Source organism: Cherax quadricarinatus, chromosome 4 (genome assembly GCF_038502225.1).
Source record: "Cherax quadricarinatus isolate ZL_2023a chromosome 4, ASM3850222v1, whole genome shotgun sequence".
Lineage (NCBI taxonomy): Eukaryota > Metazoa > Arthropoda > Malacostraca > Decapoda > Parastacidae > Cherax > Cherax quadricarinatus.
Genome location: NC_091295.1, coordinates 10,223,846 through 10,242,479, shown reverse-complemented (window position 1 = coordinate 10,242,479; position 18,634 = coordinate 10,223,846). Strand labels below are relative to the sequence as shown.

The 18,634-nt window shown below is 39.7% G+C and overlaps 1 protein-coding gene across 1 annotated transcript in view; it reads left to right on the top strand.

Annotated features, from left to right (window-relative positions):
• Nucleotides 1-18,224, top strand: part of LOC128685849 (MTOR-associated protein MEAK7) — a 174,432-nt gene extending 156,208 nt beyond the window's left edge. The window contains exon 11 of the mRNA XM_070094361.1: nt 12,571-18,224. The gene's annotated coding sequence lies outside the window, so the exon portion shown is untranslated. The remainder of the gene's footprint in view (nt 1-12,570) is intronic.
• The last annotated feature ends 410 nt before the right edge of the window (nt 18,225-18,634 follow it).

The following is an 18,634-nucleotide window of genomic DNA, read 5'->3' as shown; positions in this document are numbered from 1 at the left end:
CATTCATGACTGCATATTATAATGGCTAGTTGGACATATATTGGACAATGACATCATTTGTTTACTTTTGAACATTGGCAAAAATCAAACATTTCCCCTACTTTGAGCTCCATTTCCAGGTTCTTTTCATAGTAAAACCAATCAAAATCACCTCTATTTCTATAATATGTTTTCCATTCTATCAAATGAGACCAAGAAAACGAGAATACAACCATAAATACTATACAAAAATAGACCACAAAGTCGGCATTTTAATTAAAATATCGATCGGAGTTTTTTTTTTTCCTCATGCACTGCGTGCTGCAGGATTTTTTTTATATGGTGCACACTGACCACACAGACCCATTCTCTCACATGTGGGCCTACCAGCTTTCTCCTGCTTGATTTGAAGCCGCTAGAATTTATGAGTATATATACGTCAAACACGGTGGCTCGTAAGACGTATATATACGACCGAAACAGTCAAAGGGTTAAATTGAAGAGTGCATTTTTATAAATGGTATTGGATAAAAAAATTTTAGGGTTAATACTTACTGAGATATAAGCCCACGAAGTTGGTGGTAAATGATGAGGTGTCGGCAACATAGAGCACTGCTGCTTGCAGAGATAATAAACATTTATCATTTTTTTCCAGTTCTTTTCTATTTTTTGTTGTTTTTATGTTATGATAATAATGTTTTGTTGCAGATCTTTTGATTTCATAGTTAATTTTTGTTGAGACACAAATGTTGGTACTGAATTAGTAATCATACTATCACAAACACACATGTTCACACTGATAAATGAATTTGTACACCTGGTTCAATCACATACTATTTTTTACATATATATATATACTGTACAAGGTATTTACAAGTCCCATTTATGTTTCTAGAAGTCCACCACTGTATGGTACTCCAAGAAGCATTGATTCGTACAGAGTGCCACCCCACATTGCTGACACATGTATCATGTGTCTTTTCGCACTCGGTGTCGCTGTTTAGTGTAAGCACACACAACACATTTTTTCTGAGAGTACTTCTTCTTTGGAGTAGATTGTAATGGTACCAGGCAGTGACAGTTAGGGATTATTCGGTCAGGCACTTCCCCCTCTTGTGGAGTGACAGGTCGCTGTTGTGGGGTAACAGGTCGCTGTGGAGTGCCAGGTATAGGTGTGGTACCATACTTTTTTGCTATCTGCTTGATGATATTTAGGGTGAATTCTGCATATCGTTGTTGCTTCCTTGTCTTTATTTCATACATGTTGAAGGCATTGAGCATTGCAATGTCTACAAGGTGGAAAAAGCTTATATATACTACTTGCGACTCCTATGCACACAGTCAACAAACCCATGTCACACTTGTCGACCAGTCGCATATTGTTCGTATAGTCGATGACAGCAGCTGGCTTTACAATAGGTTCATTGTTGAACCTGCTCAGTAGTATGTCTGTTTGTACCATCTCGTTTCTGTGGATGGTTGACAGCAACATCATGTCCCGTTTGTCATGCCACGTCAGTGCCATGATGTCATTGGCATGAAACGCTTCTACTAGACTTCCTCCAGTGAACCTTGGCATGTGTTTTCTACTTCTTCTCACTGTTCCACATATATCAGTATTGTTCACATGTAGGAAATCTGCGAGCATAGAGCTTGTATACCAGTTGTCTGTGAACAATGTATGATCTTTGCCAAGGTATGGCCCCATCATCTTGCGAACAACATCCCCAGAAATGCCCAACATGTGCCTGGTATCGCCAAGTGTATTTTTCCTTGTGTAGATAATGACATCCAACAAAAGACCAGAACATAAGAAAGAAGAAACACTGCAACAGGCCTACTGACCCATGCGGAGCAGGTTCATGTCTCTCCCCCCCCCGGATTAGACCAGTGACCCACCCAGTCTGGTCACCTCCACTCAAGGATGGAGCACGGCACCAGACCCAGCAGCACAAGCTAGTCAGGTCCAACTCACAACCACCCACACCCACTCATGTATTTATCTAACCTATTTTTAAAACTACACAACGTTTTAGCCTGAATAACTGTACCCAGGAGTTTGTTCCACTCATCCACAACTCTATTACCAAACCAGTGTTTTCCTATATCCTTCCTGAATCTGAATTTTTCCAACTTGAAACCATTGCTGCGAGTCCTGTCTTGGCTGGAAATTTTCAGCACGCTATTTACATCCCCTTTATTTATTCCTGTTTTCCATTTATACACCTCGATCATATCCCCCCTAATTCTATGCCTTTCGAGAGAGTGCAGATTCAAGGCCCTCAGTCTATCCTCATAGGAAAGATTTCTGATACATGGGATCATCTTTGTCATCCTCCTCTGTATGTTTTCCAGAGCACACATAACAAAGAGTTTTATACCAAAGCGATTACGTGTGCTTGGTATATATTGTTTGAATGACAGTCGTCCCTTAAACAGAACTAAGGACTCGTCGACACCTACTCTTGTTCCCTCTCACCTACTCCCCTCTTGGTGAGGGGAGTAGGTGAGAGGGAACAAGAGGGGGTGGGAATGCCTAGGGGTGGGGTAGGGGAGGGGATGGGTTGGATGGATGGGTAGGGGAAGTAAGGGGCAGCAATTTTTAAAAAATTTGTGGAATCAATAATTCCTGAGGCAGTTCATAGCCACCTTGAAAAGCACAAATTAATCAACGAATCTCAGCATGGTTTTACAAAAGGGCGTTCCTGCCTTACGAATTTATTAACTTTTTTCACTAAGGTATTTGAGGAGGTAGATCATGGTAATGAATATGATATTGTGTATATGGACTTCAGTAAGGCGTTTGATAGGGTCCCACATCAAAGACTATTGAGGAAAATTAAGGCACATGGAATAGGAGGAGAAATTTTTTCCTGGATAGAGGCATGGTTGACAAATAGGCAGCAGAGAGTTTGCATAAATGGGGAGAAATCAGAGTGGGGAAGCGTCACGAGCGGTGTTCCACAGGGGTCAGTGTTGGGCCCCCTGTTGTTCACAGTCTACAGAAACAACATTGATGAGGGCATAAAGAGGGACATAAGCAAGTTTGCCGATGACACCAAAATAGGCCGTCGAATTCATTCTGACGAGGACATTAGAGCACTCCAGGAAGATTTGAATAGACTGATGCAGTGGTCGGAGAAGTGGCAGATGCAGTTTAATATAGACAAATGCAAAGTTCTAAATATTGGACAGGAAAATGACCATACCACATATAAACTAAATAATGTCGATCTTAATACATGTATTATGGATTGCGAAAAAGATTTAGGAGTCCTGGTTAGCAGTAATCTGAAACCACGACAACAGTGCATAAGTGTTCGCAATAAAGCTAACAGAATCCTTGGCTTCATATCAAGAAGCATAAATAATAGGAGTCCTCAGGTTGTTCTTCAACTCTATATATCCTTGGTTAGACCTCATTTAGATTATGCTGCACAGTTTTGGTAACTGTATTATAGAATGGATATAAATGCTCTGGAAAACATACAAAGGGGGATGACAAAGTTGATCCCATGTATCAGAAATCTTCCCTATGAGGATAGACTGAGGTCCCTGAATCTGCACTCTCTAGAAAGGCATAGAATTAGGGGGGATATGATTGAGGTGTATAAATGGAAGACAGGAATAAATAAAGGGGATGTAAATAACGTGCTGAAAATATCTAGCCTAGACAGGACTCGTAGCAATGGTTTTAAGCTGGAAAAATTCAGATTCAGGAAGAATATAGGAAAGCACTGGTTTGGTAATAGAGTTGTGGATGAGTGGAACAAACTCCCAAGTACAGTTATTGAGGCTAAAACGTTGTGTAGTTTTAAAAATAGGTTAGATAAATACATGAGTGGGTGTGGGTGGGTGTGAGTTGGGCCTGACTAGCTTGTGCTACTAGGTCAGTTGTTGTGTTCCTTCCTTAAGTGAATGTGACCTACCCTGACTAGGTTGGGGCATTGGCTTAAGCCGGTAGGAGACTTGGACCTGCCTCACATGGGCCAGTAGGCCTGCTGCAGTGTTCCTTCTTTCTCATGTTCTTATGTTCTTATAAAATCGATTTCATCATCGTCACTTATATCACTTTCACTATCGTCATCACCATAATGCATGGAAAATGATAATGTCCTCTTGTGGAGTTGCCTTTGGGAAGTAACACTAGCAACTCCAGAGGTGCTTGGCTGAGGGTCTGTTGTGGCCACACTGGCCACCTCAGAAGTGCTGGGCTGAGGGTCTGGTATGGCCACACTGTCCACACTATCCACCCCAGAGGTCATGGGCTGAGGGTCTATTGTGGCCACATTGGCTATCTCAGAAGTGCTGGGCTGAGGGTCTGGTATGGCCACACTATCCACACTGGCCACCCCAGAGGTCATGGCCTGAGGGTCATCTGGGTTATCAACAAAAGTTTCATTAATTCCTTGATCTTTAGTGGCTATCGGAGTCAAAACCACTAAACTCGTGTTCTGTATCACTTTCCAGGAATAGTAGTGTTAATACGCCGAGGCGTCAGTGAATCACGGGGGTTTGCTATGATGTTGACCCAAGATGGAGCTGAAACTAACTGGTGTTACCACACGGTACCCCAGAGTCCCTGATTTTTTTCATAGTGCGCACATCCATTCTCTCCTGTCTAGGCGACTCAGGCCTATCACTCCAATCTTGAAGGAATGAAAAATAAAATGTTGATCTACGTTCGGAGCCTGCCACACATGAACATATATCTACTTGTGGACAGTTTAGGGGTTAACCCTTTCAGGGTCCATGCCGTAGATCTACAGCTTTACGTTGAGGGTCCAAACCGTAGATCTACGGCTTTACGTTGAGGGTCCAAACCGTAGATCTACGCCATGAGCTCAGCTCACTCTGACAAGCTGTGAGCAGTAAATTTGGGCCTAGATATGAGAGAATACATCTACAGTGGACCCTCGACCAACGATGGCATCGATTAATGATAAATTCCGACTAGCGATACATTTTAACGCAAAAATTTTGCCTCGACTAGCGCTAAAAAACTCGACCAACACTATTCGTTCCGTCTGAGATGCGTCCACTTCTGGCCAGTGTTTACAAGCCAGCCAGCCACCGCGGTCGCTTCCAAGCATACAATCGGAACATTTCATATTATCACAGCCTTTTTAGCTATTGCACCTGCAAAATAAGTCACCATGGGCCCCACGAAAGCTTTTAGTGCCAACCCTACAGCAAAAAGGGTGAGAATTACTATGGATATGAAGAAAGAGATCATCGCTAAGTATGAAAGTGGAGTGCGTGTCGCCAAGCTGGCCAGGTTGTACACAAAACCCCAATCAACCATCGCTACTATTGTGGCCAAGAAAACGGCAATCAAGGAAGCTGTTCTTGCCAAAGGTGCAACTATGTTTTCGAAACTGAGATCGCAAGTGATAGAAGATGTTGAGAGACTGTTATTGGTGTGGATGAACGAAAAACAGATAGCAGGAGATAGCATCTCTCAAGCGATCATATGTGAAAAGGCTAAGAAGTTGCATGAGGATTTAATTAGAAAAATGCCAGCAACTAGTGGTGACGTGAGTGAGTTTAAGGCCAGCAAAGGTTGGTTTGAGAGATTTAAGAATCGTAGTGGCATACATAGTGTGATAAGGCATGGTGAGGCTGCCAGCTTGGACCAAAAAGCAGCTGAAAAATATGTGCAGGAATTCAAGGAGTACATAGACAGTGAAGAACTGAAACCTGAACAAGTGTTTAATTGTGACACTGACAATGTTGTGAAACACTTTAGGAATGTCATAAAGGAACGGGAAGTACAGGCCTCTATGGACAGATATGTTGTGCGACAGAGGTCCAGTGACTCTCAAGCTGGTCCTAGTGGCATTAAAAGAAGAAGGGAAGTAACCCCGAAAAAGGACTTGCCACCTCAAATCCTAGTGGAAGGGGATTCCCCTTCTAAACACTAACACCATCAACACTCTCCCCTCCTCCCATCCCATCAATCATCACCAGATCTTCAATAAAGGTAAGTGTCATGTAACTGTGCATGTCTTCTTCAGTTTGTGTGTATTAAAATTAATAGTTCATGTGGTAAAAAAATTTTTTTTCAATACTTTTGGGTGTCTTGCACTGATTAATTTGATTTCCATTATTTCTTATGGGGAAAATTAACTCGACTAACGATAATTTCGATTAACGATGAGCTCTCAGGAACGGATTAATATCGCTGGTCAAGGGTCCACTGTATATGGTATGTGTACACCACATAAAACAAACCCTGCAGCACACAGTGCATAATGAGAAAAAACCTGGGACTGTAATTTTCGATTAAAACTGCAACTTTGCAGTGTTTTTTGTATGTTTTTTATAGTTGTATTTGCAATTCCTTGGTCTCATTTGATAGAATGGAACATATATTACAGAAATAAAGAGGATTTTGATTGGTTTTATTACTGAAAATGGCTTGAAACTGAGCTCAAAGTAGCGGAAATGTTAAATTTTTGCTGATGTTCAAGAGTAAACAAATGACCTCACACATCTAATACACACACCAGCTGGTGGGTCTAATATATGTTCACAAGTATGCTGATATTATTCATACAATTATTACAATATTGCATGTGAATTAAAAATCAAAATGGAATTTATTTGTAAAGCCTGAAAATGTAACTAATGAACAGAGGAAATGTTAGTTTAGTGCCAGGAATGGCTGTGTTGTTTATTCTGGATCCTGTTTTGAAATTGGAATATTTTGAGCTTTGCACTAAATTGGCCAAATTACCAATTTTCAATCACTTTACTGTATTTTGTAGTTGAAACAGCTGAGTTGGCAATTTCTTGTGCTCAATCGATAGAATAGAAGTAATACTAGTGAAATAGCTAAGAATTTGGTCGACTGGAATAAGGTAATTGGCCTAAAATGGGAGTCAAAGTCGGCAAAATTGCCAATGCGTAAATATCGCTGACACATCAAAATTCGCGAGAGCATAATTTTGTCAATTTTCCATCAAATTTCGTACTATTTGTTTTATTACCTTCAGAAAAAGATTCTCTACCATTTCATAAGAAAAAATAACAAAATTATTTTTTGAAAATTCTTGGCCACTGGTGTGCACTTTGAAATTTGGCCTCTGGACCCTGAAAGGGTTAAGAGGAAAGTAAAAATAGGTTAGATAAATACATGAGTAAGTGTGGGTGGGTGTGAGTTGGACCTGACTAACTTGTGCTACTCGGTGTGATGTCACGCTCCTTCCTTCAATGGATGTGACCTAACTAGGTGGGTCATTGGTCTAAGCCGGGGGGGGGGGGGTGACATGGACCTGCCTTGCATAGGCCTGTAGGCCTGCTGCAGTGTTCCTTCTTTCTTATGTTCTTATGTATTCGGCAGGCTGGCCGGCTGGCTGGCTTGCTTAGGCTGTCTCTGTCTATATCTCTATTTGTCTATATCTCTGTCTTTCTATATCTCTGTCTCACATGCACACATAAGTACAGTTATTATACATAGTGTAAATTACCTAGGATAACCCAAAAATTCCAGGTAAAGATAGACAGATAGACAGGCAGATAGACAGACAGATAGACAGACAAACATGTTTGTGTGTATCAATAAAAACAAATAAAGCCAGGGTTCCCTGAGCAACCATTTATCAGATGTCACTGAGCTAACAACAGATGTCATAACACCATTCTTCAAGGAGTTTGATATACTATACTCCAGGCAGACAGAAAGACAGATAAGCAGAGACAGACAGACAGAGACAGATAGACAGACAGACATGTTTGTGTGTAATAGTGATAACAAATACAGCGAGGGTTAGCTAAGTACATGAGTGAGTGTGGGTGGGTGTGAGCTGGACATGACTAGCTTGTGCTACTAGGTCTGATGTGCTCCTTCCTTCAGTGGATGTGACCTGACTAGGTGGGTCATTGGTCTAAGCCTGGGGGAGGAACATGGACCTGCCTTGAATTGGCTAGTAGGCCTGCTGCAGTGTTCCTTCTTTATTATGTATTCAGCACGCTGGCCGGCTAGTCAGCTGGCTGGCTTTGGCTGACTTTGGGTGTCTATGTCTCTGTATCTGTCTATATCACTGTCTATCTGTGTGTCTCTCACATGCACACATAAGTACAGTTATTATACATAGTGTAAATTACCTAGGATAACCCAAAAATTCCAGGCAAAGATAGACAGATAGATAGACAGAGAGACAAGACATGTTTGTGTGTAACAGTGATAACAAATACAGAGAGGGTTAGCTGGAGGAGTGGGCATTTATCAAATGACACTAGGCTGTCAACAGTATAGGGATGCCTTTCATAACACCATGCTTCAAGGTATATGCCAGGGTATCTAAAACATTGCTGGGACCTGGAGTTTACCTGGAGAGAGTTCCAGGGGTCAGCGCCCCCGTGGCCCGGTCTGTGACCAGGCCTCATGGTGGATCAGAGCCTGATTAACCAGGCTGTTACTGCTGGCTGCACGCAATCCAACGTACAAACCACAGCCCGGCTGGTCAGGTACCGACTTTAGGTGCTTGTCCAGTGCTTGCTTGAAGACAGCCAGGGGTCTATTGGTAATTCCCCTTATGTATGCTGGGAGGCAGTTGAACAGTCTTGGGCCCCTGACACTTATTGTGTTGTCTCTTAACCCTTTGACTGTTTACGCCGTATAAATACGTCTTACGCGCCACTGTTTCTGACGTATATATACTCAATTCTAGCGGCTTCAAATCAAGCGGAAGAAAGCTGGTAGGCCCACATGTGAGAGAATGGGTCTGTGTGGTCAGTGTGCACCACATAAAAAAAAACCTGCAGCACACAGTGCGTAATGAGAAAAAAAAACTGATCGTTTTTTTTTTTTTATTAAAACGCCGACTTTGAGGTGTATTTTCGTATAGTATTTATCGATGTATTTGCGTTTTCATGGTCTTAGGTGATAAAATGGAAAACATATTACAGAAATGGAGATGATATTCATTACTTTGATGGTGAAAACGACCTTCAAACTGAGCTCAAAGTAGCGGAAATGTTCGATTTTTACCAATGTTCAGGAGTAAACAAATCACACCACACGTCCAATACACGTCAACTGGGGAGTCTGATATTCTTTCATTAGTGCACTGATATTATTTACACCATTTTTACAATAATGCAGTAGTCTGCATAACAGTAAATTTTGTATTTTTTTTTATGAATAAAAAATCAAAATAGAAGGCAATAATAATATAAGAGGGGCCTAGAGATGTGACTAATGAACAGAGGATATGTTATTTTAGTGCCAAGAATGTCTACCTTGTTTATTCTGGACCCTATTTTGAAATTGGCATCTTTTTTAGTTTGCGTGAAATTGGCCAAATTGCCAATTTCTGATCACCATATTGGGTAGTCCAAATTGGGAAATGGGAGGTTTCTTGTACTCAGCTGATAGATAAAATGGAGTTCTAAAGAAATAGCTATGAGTTTGGTCAACTGGAACAACGGAATTGGCTGAAAATAGGGCTCAAAGTCGGCGAAATCGCCAATACGCATATGTTGCCGAGACCGCTAACTTCGCGGGAGCGTAATTCCATGAGTTTTCGACCAAATTTCGAACTTTTGGTGTCATTACCATCTGGAAAAGATTCTCTATCATTTCATAAGAAAAAATAATTTTTTTTGTTTTTTTTCAAAAATTTATCGACATAGAATGACAGTTTCAGAAAGGGGCCTGAAACAGTCAAAGGGTTAATGTGCTAGTGACACCCCTGCTTTTCATTAGGGGGATGTTGCATCGTCTGCTGAGTCTTTTGCTTTCGTAGGGAGTGATTCTCATGTGCAAGTTTGGTACTAGTCCCTCTAGGATTTTCAAGGTGTATATAATCATGTATCTCTCCTGCCTGCTTTCCAGGAAGTACAGGTTCAGGAACTTCAAGCACTCCCAGTAATTGAGGTGTTTTATCTCAGTTATGCGTGCCATGAAGGTTCTCTGTACATTTTTTAGGTCAGCAATTTCACCTGTCCTGAAAGGTGCTGTTAGTGTGCAGCAATATTCCAGCCTGGATAGAACAAGCGGCCCGAAGAGTGTCATCATGGGCTTGGCATCCCTAGTTTTGGACCTATAAATACTTTGCATATATTTCTAGACAATAGTAAATAACCCAAGCAGGTGTAAATATTCACCTGTCAATGTGATTGTGACTATTTGAGCACTATTTCAGTACCTAATATTAGTGTCAGAACAAAGATTGACTATGAAATTATAAGAACTATTATAAATTGTAATTATCAGAACATAAAAAATATGTAAAATAAAAACGAGAAAAAAAGGTATATTGGCAACACTTCTGCAAGTGGCAGGAGTCGATGTTGCCATCAGGTGAGCATCCAGAGCCAACTTCATGGTCTTATATTTCAGTAAATACTGACCCTAAACTTTTTTTTTAATCCTATAACATGTAGAAAAATGTGCTCTTTATTTTAAAAGAAAAAATGATTTTTTATTTTTCAAAATATTCGGAGAGCCACGCGAGTGAATGTAAATCTACATTTGGACAGTTTAAGGGTTAATAGCTTACCCCAGCCACCCTGGAGAGCAAAGTTTTTTCCGGGGCTGTTCAAGGCAACTGTATTAGTTACCAACAATGTGTTGCATTAGACCAAGGTTGGGCTTTTGGCTGTCCTATTTCCATTGCTCATCTATGGGAATCTACTCTCTTTCACAATGCATATTGGTCGCACCAGGCTCAGAAATTGTTATCTTATTGAAGGGAACCTGATGCTACTCTGAGAATTGTTAGGTCATACTGACTATTCATCATCTTTTGATTCATCATCTTTGACTTCCATTCTTCACATAATATACCAACTTCTAGGTACATCTTCAATTTTCTGACATTTTTATTCTGTCCTCAAGCCTCTCTGACAATCCCACCTTTAATATAGATTCTCTCTGTAACTTATTTGCTACATCAACTGTAACTCCTCCTTTTCGCTAAAGCCCTTTCAACAACATTACCTATTTCTCCCCAGTGTGTCTCTTACACTCTTTGGTGTATAGTACAGCCTCTCCTCACTTAACAGTGGAGTTCCGTTCCTAAGACTACATCGGTAAATGAATTTGTCACTAAGTAAGGAGCACACCATAATGGTAGTGGGTTTGTGTCAACCATCTTTGATGTTGTTTTAATGTCACCTTGCATCATTTATAACATTTCTGGTGTATTTTTAAACGTTTATACAGTAGCGTACTGTATATTGTAATAAACAAAATACGAGGAAATTAGCTCTAATGTACATTATTTAGATATGCATACTGGTCAGAGAGCCCGTCGTAAGTCAGAGTCGTCGGTAAACGAGTACGTCGCTAAGTAAGGAGAGACTGTGCAGGTTGACCATCACTAATCCAGCATCATTGGGACCTGTAGGGTGCTGGATTACAGAGTGGGTTAGGTCAGAATACACTTAACCCCACAGCAATATTGACTCATCTGTGATTTCACCCTCTTTATGCCCTATATTTGGCTCATTCCATTGTTCCAGTCTACCAAACTCATAGCTATTTTTCTAGTATTCCTTCTATTCTGTCGACTGAGTATAAGAAACCGCTCATTTACCTATTTCAACTATCCAGTGAAGTGGTCAGAAATTGGTAATTTTGTCAGCACAGTTGCTGATTCCCTGTATATGTTGTGTAGCATAGCTGAGTATCATAGTTAGTACCATGCATATGTATTATATAGACAACCCCTTGCTAGACTTAGCGGCTAACATGTGACGTCACACAGTGCTGCTCGTGGGTGGGAGTCACCCTGTCCCTCTCTCAGTTCACGGATAGACCTACAGGCAACAGGATAGGCTGGGCCTTTCCCTCACAACTCTGCTAATATCAGTGTATACAACCCAACAAGTGTGTTTATCTCCAACCATCATATCTCCATGAAAGCCTCCCAACAAATGGTGGTAGCGGTGGTTGCGTAAATCTGATGTTTATGCAGATGTACAGAGATTAACTTCTACCAGTCAACAGACATCATGTGTTGACTGCATGGCATCCTAAACAGCCAGCTACCCCAACCAAGCACCACCAGCCTCTCTGCACGAAGTCCTGGTCAGTCTTTGTGTCTTAGTGTCTTACCTGCTTATATGCATTACTTCCGAGGGGTTGACCCGGGCTTGCAAATTAAGCCAAGCCAGTCTGTGAGGGGAGACAAGCTCTAAGCCACCCAACCTGCTCCAGTCCTAGCCTTGCCTGCTAAGCCAGCTTCCCACCCTGCTGTGTTCATTGTTACAAGTTCTCAAGCCAGCCTGTGTGAAGGGTTTAAGCCAAGCCAGCCAACTAACCCAGGTGACTAACCCCAGTACTCAAGCAAACCACGTGAGTTTGTGCCTTCACCAACGCTTTGTGCTCCCAGTTCCAAGCCATCCTGAGTGCTTATACTATCCCTGTGGTGTTGTGGTGTGTTTTAAGCCAGACTGGCTTAGAATATTCTCGTGCCTAGTGTGGGTGCACGCCAGAGCGTGTGGGTTACGCTGCTCATCCAGTCAGCCAGCCAACCACCTGGGACAGGTCACTCAGGCCATCCACGCATGCTGTCTCACTCACCCATACTTACCCACCGCCATTAACCATGTGTGGCGTATTTTCTACCCTTATACCAGGTTCAACCATCACTTTTACGGCTCACATAGTGGGTCAAGACCCAAGACCCAAGATTGTTTCCTCGTACCTGTGCGCCAACAACAGAGCCTAGCTATGTGGGTTCCTCGAGTTTAGGTGCAAATTCTTCGAGACATCGACGTGTGGGGTAGTGGACAGCGGCGCCAGAGACAAACAACAACCTTCCCCACCACCTCCCTCATTTCTACACTGACATCGCTCCAGTGATACTAATCTTTTTTATAGACATTTGTGAGTGTTGAGACATTTTTTCAGTTTACAGTGATTCATTAGTGACATTCAGTGACTTGATCAGACTCAGTGTTCATTACATTCTGTTTGCAATAATTTTTAAGACCAGTGTTTCTCATGTTTAATTTTTGTGCTTTATATTTATATCTATGTTGCATTGTGTTCCTTTTTTTTTATACTTGAAGTAAGTACTTTTCCATTTTTCCCTGTTGTGTGCAATATATAAGCAGTATAAACTTGTGTTTACACTTCACAGTTATCTTGTGTTCATAGTAATGTGTTCCTTGCCTAGTAATTCATTCGGTGAAGTATTTCAGTAACTTGTTTACCTTATGTTCTGCACCACAACTCAGTGTTGTGTCTCATTTATTTTTTTCCCAGCATTTTCTTGTGTTCTTGGTGATTTTGTGTTAATTCATTTCCCATTTTTGTGTGTGTTGACCATTCTTTTGTGTTCCTTATTGTTAATTTCACCAGTGTCTAATTTGTTCCATCTCTACAGACAATAGTGACATTTGTTACCAATTTTTGTCAACACAAGACCTTATTGCAAGAAAATTATCATAGTATTGTGCATATTGATGTTTGTGTTTCTGCACTATTGTGCAGGAACACAAACAATATTTCATTGAACAAATTCACTCTTAGTGAAATTTTTAACTTCTTTTTTAAAAGTAAAGCATTCTTTTGCTTTGTTTCAGTAAGTGTTTGCCTAAATTGCAGTTAAGAGTTAAAGTGTTCAATCAGTTCATTCTTGATAATATTTTTTTATTGTTCTTGTAAACTGCATTTTCTTGTGTGTAATATTTTATTATTGCAGTATTGACTCATTATTTTTTTTTTTTTTTTTTTTATATCTTTATTTACTACAAGTACATGTACAAGGTATACAGTCCTAGCTGCTCAACAATGACATACTACTATATAGAAACTCCCTTGTTATGCTCTGCATTTCGGGCAAATTAGGTCAGTGTCCCGGGATGCGACCCACACCAGTCGACTAACACCCAGGTACCCATTTTTACTGATGGGGAACATAGACAACAGGTGGAAAGAAACACGTCCAATGTTTCTACTCTGGCTGGGAATCGAACCCAGGCCCTCGCCGTGTGAAGCGAGAGCGTTAGCCACCAGGCTACCATTAATTTTTTTCTTTCAGAAATTTTTTCTATGTAGTGTTGTGCAGCAATTTTTGATTAATGGTTATTAGTTGAAATATTGGTACAGTTTATTTCAGTGCAATATCCTGTGATTCCAGTTTCACATTTACTTGTGTTCTGTGCATAATATTTTATTCTTTGTGTTTCACTTTTTTTTTTTTTTTCTTTTTTTGAGAATTGCTTTCCCAGTCTATTTTAATTTTGCACAAGATTTATTGATTCTATTTTATTATTTTGATTGATTTATCATTTATTGTTGAATTTCTTTATTCAATTGAGAGTAAAGACAACTCACTGTGCCACTAATTCAACTTAAAGTAAATTTGAGTAAAATTGATCTGAGTAAAGTACAATTTCTCTTGATTATCAAAGTGTTGCCTTATCCAGTTGAGTGTTTTTTTCTGTGAGTTTTCCTTGCTCTATAGTGTGACTTGTCATTTTTCTTTACTTATGCAGAATGGTTAATTATTTTCTCCCATTTAAGCTTTATTGTGTCGTACATTCACTTTATTATTCTTGCTTTTATGATCTTGAGTAAGTTCCCTGAGATGTCTCAGCCACTTTTGTTTGCTCACTTAGTGCATCATGCCAGTCAAAGTAAATATGAATCAGTCCACAGTCCTAATATTCCCTTATTGGCTGAAAGACAATACCTAGCTAGACAATATGTTTGCTCTCATAGCTTGTGTCTGAGACTTGTTACAGTACTGCAGAATGTGAAGTTCAGATTACGTTCTTATAGATCCGTAAATTACATATTAACATAGCCGAGTGGTCAGGCACTAGTAAAACTGTCACTCCTGTCTGGAATCCAGCCACAATATCTTGCACACAGGATAGTGTACAGTTACCTTGGGTTTGTGAGGAACCTCAGACAACCCTGGGTGCTTAGGCTACTATCCCTGTGATGTCGACTTGTTCAAGTAGTCGTTCTTCCCAGGGGATGCCTTGCGAAGAAAGATTACTTGCAGTAAGTTATGTCATCTCTTGCTGATGCCACAAGCCATTGCAGAAAGATGTTTCTGTGGCTAGTGTGCTCACTAGAGTGTTGTTGTTGTCCCTTGTATTCCAGATGGTGATACTATCCTAGTTGACAGTAATCCTTGCAATGTAAAAAGTTGTTCTCGAATAATCTTCACATGTTGTTAACGATTGTAAGAGATAGTAGATCCATTCTTCCTTGTTCATATTTTGTGTTATAGTGTTGCCCATTTCAACCTGAATGTCGTTATTCCCTGCGTACATGACAAGTACTGAGAAATTCCCAAGTATCTTTTGTAGATACTCATTCAGATCTCCCTCAATCAAGGCATGCGTTCGCCATTGCAAAAGACTTCGATCCTCCCAGAGATGATAACCATTCTGCATGTGTAAATCTTACCCTCGCAGAGTTGGGTTTAAATGTACATAGCCTGTATAATTAGATGATCAAGTTGAAGAAAGTTGTCAGCTGTGTGTTTTGTTATTAGCTGATCAGTTTTCAATTTTTTTTTTTTTTTTTCACCTTCCTTCCGAATTCTGAGATTTAGCAGTAATGACCTGTGCACGCCAAGTCTGCCTTTGCTGTTAATTACTTTCCCCTTTGTAAATATATATTCTTCCTCAGAATCCGTAGAGTGCTTGAATACAGATCAATCGATCAACTCTATCTTTTATTATACAGTGGACCCCCGACATTCGATGGCATCAACATTCGATGGCATTGACATTCGATAAATCCGACATTCGATGCATTTTAACGCAAAAATTTTGCCTCGACATTCGATGGGAAACCCGACATTCAATACGATTCGTACGAGACGTGTCCACGTGTGGCCTGAACTGCCCCGTGTGTCCCAGTGTGTGCGCATCTAAGGATACAATTGGTACATTCCATATTATCCATATTATCACTGTTTTTGGTGTGTTTCTGCAAAATAAGTAACCATGGGCCCCAAGAAAGCTTCTAGTGCCAACCCTTCGAGAAAAAAGGTGCTAATGACTATTGAAATGAAGAAAGAGGTAATTGCAAAGTATGAAAGTGGAGTGTGTGTGTCAGAGTGCGTGATGATTTGGTAAAGTCCTAATGGAAGGGGATTCCCCTTCTAAACACTAACACCATCCACACACTCCCCTCCTCCCACCCCATCAATCATCACCAGATCTTCATTAAAGGTAAGTGTCAATTATTCTATTGTTATTAATCTATTGTTATTGTTGTTATTGTAATTATTCTATTGCATTAAACTTAACATTTCATGTGGTAAAAATTTTTTTTTTCATACTTTTGGGTGTTTTGCACGGATTAATTTGATTTCTATTATTTCTTATGGGGAAAATTAATTCGACTTTCTATATTTTCGACATTCGATGGCTCTCAGGAACGGATTAATATCAAATGTCGGGGGTCCACTGTACTATGATTTGCTATTGTACAGAATCAGCCCAGAGCCACCTGCCTGTAGAGTATGGTATGTCAAGACGCCATACGTAACATGACCGAGCTGTCAGCATAGTTGCTGATCCCCTGTATATGTTGTGTAGCATAGTACCATCCATATGTATTTTATAGATGACTTCTTGCTAGACTTAGCAGCTAACATGTGACGTCACACAGTGCTGCTTGTGGGCGGGAGTCACCCTGTCCCTCTCTCAGTTCACGGATAGACCTACAGGCAACAGGCTAGGCTAGGCCTTCCCCTCACAACTCTGCTAATATAAGTGTATACAACCCAACAAGTGTGTTTATCTCCAACCATCATATCTCCATGGAACCCTCCCAACAATTTTGGTAAATTTCACACAAATTTCAAAAGATGTCAATTTCAAAATAGGGTTCAGAATAAACAGTGCAGACATTCCTGGCACTAAAATAACATTTTCTCTGTTCATTAGTCATGTCTCCAGGCCCTCTTATACATTATGCTTGCTTTCCATTTTGAATTTTTTACTTGAACAAAAAACAGATTTACTGTTATACAGACTACTGCATTATTGTAATAAATGTATAAATAATGTAACCCATTCTTGACTGCATATTAGACTGGCCAGTTGGACATGTATTGGACAGTAATGTCGTTTGTTTACTCTTGAACATCGGCAAAAATTGAACGTTTCTGTTATTTTGAGCTCAATTTCAAGGTACGTACTTTCCTTCGTGAAGCCAATCAAAATCATATCTGTTTCTGTAATATATCTTCCATTCTATCAAATCAGACCAAAAAAACGAGACTACACCATAAAAACATACAAAAATACACTGCAAAGATGCTGTTTTACATGAAAAATATGGTCACAGTTTTTTTCTCATTGTGTACTGTATGCTGCAGATGTCTTCTCTCATATGTAGGCCCAAATTTACTGGTCACAATGAGCTGAGCTCATGGTGACCAACAGTGGCTTCAGAGCCACCTTATCTTTTATGGACAATGTATGGTGTATGTGCTTTACACAACGAGATGCATTTATTTATTTGTTGGAACCATGGCTAGGTCTAAAAGTGAGCAGGTTATAACAATAAATAGAGAAAAAGAAATTGGAATGGCTCATGCAGCAAGTAGCAGCAGGTTGGTGTGGTGGCCCCAGACATTTGAAATTATACTAGCTGAAATTAGTGCCAGATTACTGATGGAACCAGATTATCAGTTACCGTATTAGTGATGGCTGACCTGTACTGAATGACCCACACTAATTTAACAGATCCACAATGAAAAAAAAATATGGGTTAGTTTGCTTGCTCAGCAAGATGTTATTTTTTTTATATTCTCATGAAACTTAAGAAATGGTTTTTGATAAATATATACAATGTAAAAAAAAAAAAACCTGCTTTCTCTTACCTCTCTGTCTGAAGTGAATGTTTATGCCCTTCCTACATACCTTTGATATACCTTTGAAGAGTTTCGAGAGTTTATCTACTCTCTGAGCCCGGCCATGGGCCAGGCTCGTCTGCATGATTTACAAGAGTAATGAGGTGTATAGTACTAAGGTCGGATTAATATTAATATTGCATGAGCAGAAATTAAACTTTTATTTTTGCATTACATTTTAATTAACAGGAACTGCCAGGTTAAAATCACATTGTAAAAATAATAGGATAATTTGTAGCTTACATGGTTGTACATAAAAATATATATTTTCAGAGTAAATGATGTATGTTATTAAAATGAACTGTAATAAAAACACATCATTAGTTTAAAGCTCATGTGATTTTTTTGTACAGCTATGATAAAGAAATATTGTAGGAGCAAAATAGAGTGAATTATTTGTATTGTACATAACAATCCAACACAAAAATATGCAAGACAAAATATTTGCATTGTTCTCAGTATTTATTCATTTATAAATCGCAGAACAGTTCAATATCGTAAAATCAAAATAAAACTAACAAAGACTGAAAAACAAAAACAATTCATATATTAGAATCTAAACATTATAAACAAATTATCCTCAACAATGATCCTAGACACTAGCATTTCCATCCAAATCCCAAGTTAAATTAACATAATGGACAAAAATAATTCACGTTTGAAAATCATGTCATTCATGTTTCAATGCTATTAGTTAAGGCAATACTGAGGCCCCTAAAATTATAAGTAACTTCTTTCAGTGTCATTTTAAACTATTATACTAAGATATCAGTTTCAGTTGTTCAAGCATAAAATTGTCATTGGGTAAC